This window comes from Pteronotus mesoamericanus, unplaced genomic scaffold, assembly GCF_021234165.1.
Source record: "Pteronotus mesoamericanus isolate MK-2021 breed Mesoamerican mustached bat unplaced genomic scaffold, CSHL_Meso_final scaffold_31, whole genome shotgun sequence".
Taxonomy (NCBI): Eukaryota; Metazoa; Chordata; class Mammalia; order Chiroptera; family Mormoopidae; genus Pteronotus; species Pteronotus mesoamericanus.
This window is the reverse complement of record NW_026555312.1, coordinates 30,669,739-30,678,291: the sequence shown is the minus strand read 5'-3', so window position 1 is coordinate 30,678,291 and position 8,553 is coordinate 30,669,739.

The window sequence follows — 8,553 nt, the reverse complement described above, 5'->3', positions numbered from 1 at the left end:
TAAAATACTGGTGATAGCACAGAAGGCAGAGGGGATGAGCATACAGATCGTAGGGTGGGCAGTGACTCATCTGCCCTGGACTCTTCCTGCAGCTCCCTTGCCCAGGGACCCTCCATCCTCTTCAGGACAGAGAACTCACTCTGCCTTGACAACCTCCCTTTCATTTGAAGATTCTGACTGTCACAGAGTGTTCCCTTTTCTGGAATGGAAATCGCTTTCCCTGTGCTTTCAATCTATTGGACTAGAGTCATTTTCTTCTTCCATTACGAAATGCTCCCTGATTACTCGAAATGCTCCATAGTAACATAGTATTTCTCTTGGTGCTTGGAGCCCCCACCAGAACTGGTAACATTTATTTAACCTCTGCTATTTTACTTTACTTGAGTGGGCCCCTGTGTCCTTCACTTTGTGGTGAGGTCTACATGTCTTGGTATTGTCTGTGTTCTGTCACCGACCAGCTGGGTGCTTCGGGCAAAGAGTTAACCTTCCAGCATTTTAGTTTTGGTCATTTCTTAAAGGGGGGTGATAACAGCTCACAAAGTGGCTATAAGCACTAAATGCTGAGAGTGACCCCAGCCTATGACAAGAAGTTTTATCCAGGAGCAGTAGCAGCAACAGCTTTCTTCGTTGGGTCTTTCATGCCTTCATCCACTGAACAAACACTCAAAGCCCAAAACATGAGCATGGCCAACTCCTGCCCTCTCGGAACCCTGTCAGGGAAGGCAGGAGCCTGCAGGGTGTGGTGAGGCGCAGAGGGCCAAGGGAGCTCAGAGAGACACACACAGAGAGAGGGCTTTCAGTACGTATCTGGTGAATTGATTTGATAACATGCGTATCAAATTTTTGCTGAATGAATGTTGAATGATTTTGAAATCAAAGACATAACCACAACACCCGTGAAGAGGAAATGAGAAGATGGTTCTAGAGAGAGTGAGGGTTACATCGCAGAGAAACAATGGAAAAGCAGCCAGCACTCTGGGCGGGGCTCAGAAACCAAAGACTATGTGAAGTGTGCTTAGAATTGTTCTTGTTTTTCCTTTTCAGATTAACAGCGAGTATAGTATTTTTTTTTCCCTCTTTTTGATTTTTTCAAAGTTTGAAGCAGCAAGTTAGGAGACACAAGAATCACTGTAAATAAACATAATGACCCTCCAGTTGGTGACTTTGGTTTCTGTGGTTTCTAACTCATATTATGAAATAGTCTCTGGAACAAAAACAGGTATGAGGATTAAAGAGCTATGCTTAGGAGCCAGGTTTGGGCCTTTCCAAAAGCATCATAGGAACTGTTCAAAGAAACTGTTTAAAGCGTAATGGCAAAAAAACAAAACAAAACAAAAAAAAAACTATAGAGAGTGACAAACATGTCTTACACTTAGTATAAGTTTAGCATTATATTAAAATTGCAGTTTGTCCCTCAGGGGGCAAAAAACAGGGAAGAAGGACCAGCAAATATAGAGACCTGGATCGGCCAGAAGCAGCTGGCCTGGATCCTGCTTCATGGCTGGCAGCCAGAATAGAGGGCCCCCTCCAGTTCTGCGGCCCCCTGACTCTGGGTCACCAAGCATTAATGAAAGCCTTGGCTGTGGTAGGGAGTGAGGCTTATGGTATTTAACATGTCTGCCCCTCAAGGGAACAATAAGGTTTTACAAATGAAACAATGAGAGAAAAGGGCTTTGGGAGGCCGAGATTCTCTTACGTGTTCATGGCATGAAAATACTGGGTCACACGGGCTTTCAGAAAGGGCTACAGTGGGGCTGAGGCTGTGGTTGGAAGAAGAGCGGGGTGGGTGAGAATGGGTATGGCTCTTCTGGAGGAATGAGGGGCAAAGCTGCACTCCTGGGAAAGGGAACTCAGGCAGCTGCTGCCACTTAGGGCTCTCATAGCCTGGCCTGCAGAGCCACAGCTTCTGCCTGTCTGCCAGGGAACCTGGCTCTGTGCCACGTCACAGTTTTTTATGGAAATATTTGGAACCTCTCTCTTAGATTCATCCCAGATTCCAATCCTTGCTTTCCAGACTCCTCAGCACCCAACTTCAGGCTTAGCACCTGGGCTTCTGAAAACTTCCCCATCTGATTTCCAGAACCCGCTGCCTGTCTGCCTTTTTCCTTCCTTCCTTCCTTCCTTCCTTCCTTCCTTCCTTCCTTCCTTCCTTCCTTCCTTCCTTCCTTCCTTCCTTCCTTCCTTCCTTCCTTCCTTCCTTCCCTCCTTCCTTCCTTCCACAACCAGTGCTAGTGATTTCCTGTGGGACCTCTGCTCTTAGGACAAGATCACGGTTGTTCTTGCAGTCCAGTGTGCCCTGGCTTACAGCCACCCACGTACCCAGGGCAGATGCCATTGGGGAAGATGGAGAGTACAGATCTCTGTGTGGTAGAGGAAACGGAAGAGTGGAAGACTCTCTTGGCAGAGATCATCTACTCTCAGGCAAGGGCTATGGGTGCATTCTGCAGGGTTCTGAGTGCGGGTTAACTGGGGAGAAATTGTTCTAGCTGCAGAACCTAGGAAGTTCTAGAAGAGACAGAATTTAACTACAAGGACTTTTACCCTCCCCCTGAGCTCCAGCTGCTCTCTGCTTCTCTGTCTCCAGACACCCTCGGCTTATGCTAAAAGGTCCTAACTTGGATTGCAACCTCCACATCCAGGGCCTCCTGAGCAGTGGGGAGCCTGTGGAATGGGGAGCACACCAATCTTGCCTCTTTTAACCCATTTAGTGACATATGCAATCTTTACAAACACACTCCAAAACAACCCCCTACTTTTTAAAGGGTTGAATTCTACCTGGAGAGTGAAAATTTTTGGTGGAAATAATGATATCGTGCTGGTGTTTAGCTGGCATTCAGCAGCTGCTGCAGGCCCGGCGCCCGGGGAGAGGGAGGCCACCCCATCCTGACTCAGTGGAAGGAAGTGGTGTGTTTCCATTGCAGAGCTCAAAAACAAGGTGGTTTGAGGAACGGCTTGCGTGTCATTGGCATTTCCCTGTTGTGTTTATGAAATAAGGTGGGAATAAATCTTCAGGGTTACTCTAATCTCATCTTTTACAAGAAACCAAGAAGCCCCCAGTGGAACGCTGGCAGGGGGCTGTGGCAGCCCCAGGAGGTGCTGGGGAAACCCGAGGCACCGCCTGCCTGAGGAGGGGAAGCGGCACCACCCAGCTGTCTGATGCCCCATAGAAATGGAAACCTGGGACTGTCCTTGCCAGTCCTCTGCTTCCTTCTTTAGATGGTCAGGGTGGGTGAAGATAGCAGGTGCTCTGTGGACAGCACTGAGTGTCCAGGCCAGGGAGAGGTGCTGGAGCTCCAGGGAGGTGGCTTATGAGATGGATTTGCAGAGAGGAAATGTGAGATGTCAGAGCACACCATCTCCTGTGCATTGGTGTCATGGAGAGATCTTACTCATTCAGATGTTTTACTGGAAAGCAGTTCCATATTCCAAAGTTCAATTAACAATTTCTAGTCCATGCAAAGAGGGCTGCATTGAGAAGAGCTGCCCCACATTCAATGAGGAGAGCTGACTGTGTTAGTGATGAGCAGGATGCTTTTTGCACCAGGAGGAAATGGGGCAGCATTCCCAAAATGCAGTCCTGACAAAGAGCCCAGACACAGAGACCCCATGTCCCTGGGCAGCAAGGTGTTTTTCTCTCCCCAGTGCCAGCCTCTGCCAGAATCTCCCAGTCCTAGCAGCTCTGAAGAGTAAACTGCCTTGGGAGTCACATGCCAGGGCTTCATTTCTGTGTTAAACTGGCAGGCAGCACAGTGAGCCATCTGAAAGAGGGCATGAAAGCATGAGAGCAAAGGAAACACCGCGCCTGCTAGTCACACTGTCTGGGCCAAGCCCCAATGTTCCACTCACCTGTTTGGGTTGTGATCAGGCAGCAAAACAATGGGAGAAAAAAATCCCCACATTTTCACAAGGAGGTTTACTGGAAATTTTTCTAGTAGTGTCAGAAGTATAAGCACAGCAAACTTGAAACCACCTTCTTATCATTCAATGTTGTTTTCAAAATCATCTCTTTCTCCTAGGCACAAAGTCCCCTCTAGAGGTCCTGTAGCTCTACTTCAGGCTGTGACACTACCATCTGTTATGGGCTGAATATTGTCCCCCACGCCATTTATATGTTGAAGCCCTAATCCTCTCAGAATGTGCCTGTGTTTGGAGACAGGGCCTTACAGAGGTGAGTTAGGTTAAAATGAGGTCATTGAGGTGGGCCCTAATCCAAGCTGACTGGTGTCCATATAAGAAGAGGAGATTAGGACACAGACACAGAAGTGAGACCATGTGAGGACATGGGGAGAAGATGGCCACCTACAAGCCAAGGAGGGAGGCCTCAAAAGAAATCAACCCTCAGACACCTTGACCTCAGAACTGAGAGAAAATATACTTCTATTGTTTAAGCTACCCAGTTTGTGGTACTTTGTTATGGCAGTCCTAGCACACTAATATGTCATCTTTCTAGAAACTGTTTGTTTGTTTGTTTAAGAAGCTTGGAAGTCAGTGAGCCACCTCAATTTATAGATGAAGAAACTAAGGTCCGCAAATCTAAAGTGACTCATCTAACTAAGGTCACATAGTTCAATTAGCAGCTGACAAATATTTTCTGAGCACTCAGTAGATACCAGGCACAGTTTTAGCACTGACTGAAACTGACAGGGTTCCTACCCTCACAAAGCTTATATTCTACAGGAATTAGACAATAAACACATGAATATGTATTGTCAGGTGATAATAGCATCATGGGAAAAATCAAGCTGGGTAAGTGTTGCTCTGCTTGGTGAGTCCTCAAAGAGCCAAGAAGAGGATGTGTGACTGGAATGGAAGGAGTGAGGGGATAATGCAGGTTTGAAAGTCAGAGTGGAAGGGGCACCAGATCTGGTAACAGGAGGTAAGAACTGGGTCTTTGCTGTGGGTGGGGGAGGGGGAGGCTGGGGTCTGTGCATTAAGCCTGACAGTTCTCATTTCCTGCTGGGCTGCATGTGGAGAGCTCATCCAGGAGATAAAGGTGAAAACAGCAGCTAGAAGGCCACTAAGAGTCCAGAGGAGTATGAGGGTGCTGGGTGTGGGCAAATCTGGAATATATTTTTAAGGTAGAATTAACAATATTTTCTAATAGATTACATATGAGATGTAAGATAGAAAGAGCAGAATGAATCCAAGAGTTTGGGCTGAGCGATTAAGAGAATGGCAGTGATTAAAAATTAATCAGTTTTTAATTTGGAAACATTAAGCTGGAAGCACCTGCAGATCCTTGGACTAGATGTGACAGGTGAGCAGCTGTTGCTATCAACAGGCTGGAGCTTAGGCAGGTGGAGGCTGGAGATGAGAACTTGGGAGTGGAGAGCACAGAGATAGTGTTAAAGTCCTCAGCTGGGACAAGACCATGTGTGCAAGATAAAGAGACCCTCACAGGGAGAGGGTCAGGGAGAAGATGAGAAGCCACACAAAGGCCAAGAGGGAGTCAAAGGCTGGGGAGAGGAGAGACAGGATGAGGCAGCCAGGAACCCAGGGGAGGCAGCATTTCAAGATGTGAGTGCTGACTCACACTTGCTGCAGACGCTGAAACAGGGACTGGGAAGTAGCCACTGGCTTTGGCAAGTAGAATTTTGGGGGCCTTGACAACGGTTTTGGTAGAGATGGTGAGCTGAAATTCTGTGTTATAAGGACTTTGGCTATCAAGGAAGCAAAGAAAAAGGGGCAGCAGCTGGAGGGATGCATGGGATCAGGGGAGGAAGTTTTCAGATAGAAGGTAGCGCAGCCTGTTGTGTGCTGCTGAGTGAAATCCTTCAGGAAACAACAGAGGATGGGACCAGGGTGCAGCTGGAGGGACTGGGGACAGGGGCACAGGCACTTATCCACAATAATGGCAAAGATGTAGCTACCCCTCAAGAAACTCCCCATTTCTTCATTGCTAATAGAAGGCAAATATGTAGATCACTTCTGAGAGGCCATGTCAATTAGGGAAGGTTGAATCCAGGAGATGAACATTGTTTGGTCTAAGCCAGTTATGGAGGTCTCAGTCCTCTTGCCAAGACTAGATGAATGCATTGGGGGTTCTGGAAAGGACTTCCTCACTCACATAAAGGCACACAAAACACAAATGTTCTCTTCTTTTTCTTGACCCTGGATTTTCCTTCTGTGTGTAGCAGGTGTTTTGGGACCTTGAGAAATCATTTTAAGAAGAAAAGCTATATGCTGAGAATGACAGTAGCTTGGGCCCTTGATAATGTCACTGGGTCCCTCACTCACCATCAACCCTAGAGCTTCCACTTCCAGGCTTCTCATTAAGTGAAATAATAAATGTCATTGCTTTTTCCAATGTTGTTGGTTTGCCTTTGTCCAGCAGGCATAGAAGTGTTAAGCTCAGTTGAGAAAGATCTGTGCTTGTTCTGCAGTCAGTTGTTGGTAGTTCTGGAGTGATCAACCTCACAGGTGTGTGAATGAGACCAAGAACTTGACTATGCTCTCAAGTAACATGAGCTATAGGCATAGACAGACCTGAACCACAGGATCAGAGCGTGTCTCAAGTGAGGTTCGCACATTTTCTGGGTCCCTTCCGTAGGACTTCAGGCAAGTCACTTAAATTCTCTATGCCTCAGTTTCCTCAAGTGTAAAATGGAGACTATGTTATTATCTGCCTTACAGTGTCCCCTTGAGGATGAAATAAATTAACATGTGTAAAACAATTTAAACAGTGTCAGACCTATACTAAGTGCTATATTACCTATTATTATAATTAGCCCTTGGCCTGTGGCCATTTTTTGTAAGAATAAAAATAAAAATAGCTAAAATTTATGAAACACTTACTAAGTGCTAGCCATCTCACAGCATGTTCTGTGAATGTCTCATTAACCCAACTTTGTCATTGATTTCATTGATTCTCTGTGGCCTACTCTAGAGGGCTGCTTTGAGTGGTGTTGGGAACTGTAGTCCCGAGCAAGCTGGAGCCTGGGAGAGGACCCGTTAGACTTGGCTGGAACACTGGTAAAGCAACTGATAGGCAGGACCCAAAAATAACTCTGAGGACCCCCGGGGGAAATCAGGCCTAGAAGTAAATCACACTCCTTGAAGCATGCTTTGTTTCTCCCTCAAGCTGTGTTAATCTTATATCAGATAACCAGCTCAAGGCTGGGAAAGAAACTTACAAAATTCCTGGACCCTGACCCAAATTTCATCTGGTGCCATAATGTTTGCTCATCTTGGACCCAAGCAATTTAGTGTGTTCCTGCCATTATCTTCTTTAAACATCACCTATTCTCTGTAAGCTTAAGTTACTGATATAATTAGATAACCCATACATTCCTGCTACCTGTCACCCACTTGCAACCCTCTCAATAAAAGCCATTGAGCATGGGGCCTTGGGGCATTCTCCTTGAGAGAGAATTGCCTTCCCCTTTCCTTAATAGGTAAATGGTGTCTGGAAGGACTCTTTCTTCCACCGGAGGCAAATTAGGGGATGTTGTGGGCCGGAGTCTCCCATAACCTGCTATTAACCTTAAATTGCTCTAGGATCTTTGTCTTTATGTTGGTTTCCCCAGAGATTCCCAGCACTTCTCACAGAAAGAAAAGCCAGTGTCACCTAGCTCAGCTTTGAGAGATGCACAAATGTTCCAGGCAATGTCCCAGAGGGTTCCTCTCCAGGATACCTGGACATCTAGTGGAGTTACCCAACCCTTCCCCCCTGCCCTTACACTCCTTCACCTGGAAGAAAGGGCTAGGACAAAAGACTCTGAAGGAAAAGGGGGGCCAGGGAAACAATAGCATATGCCATATTCGGTAGGGAGCAACCCCTGTGGGTGCACCCTGACCTGTACCCACATTCCTTCTCCCTACATGTGGTGGTGTGGAGAGAAGGACTTAGAGCTGTTTCTCTTCATACCCTGCTCCCCACACATGACTAGAGTAAAGCCTTTCCCTTAGACAGTCAAACAAGCCTTGTAGGAAACACAGAGCAGGATGCCTTACCTACTAAAGTTAAAGGCCATGCATGGTCCTGGCCAGATCACAAGGATCTCGCTCTGTTCCTAATGCAAGGATGCATTTTCTTGCAGCAGCATTCCCTGGTGAATTCAGGGTCCTCATCACCCCACTCTCTTATCAGAGTTACGACTGACATATGTGCAATTCACATTTCCAATAACAAATCTGAATGCCTTTGTGGTCATGCCACTGCTCTGCTCAGAAACCTTTAAGGGCTCCGATGGCTCACTGATTTAAGTCTAACCTCTGGACAGAAGTTTGAACTGGCTGAGGCAGCACCTGTGGCAAGGGCTCAAACACACTGTGCACTGCCCTCTGTGCACAGAGCCAATGAGCAGAGACATCGTCCTGTGAGGTCTCCTCTGGACCCCCAGGAGCAATGCAACTCTCCTCCTGGCCAGCCGAGCTTGCTGCTGCTGCTTTCAGGAGCTTAGTTTCACTGAGCCAGAGGAGTGGGAACACTTATGAACACCTATCCTTTCTTCTTAGGCTCTCAAGTAATAATCCTACCACCAATCTTTCTGTCATTTAGGAAGGAGGTAGTGTGGGCCAAGTATGGCTTGGAGAATTTCTCATTAATTGTCA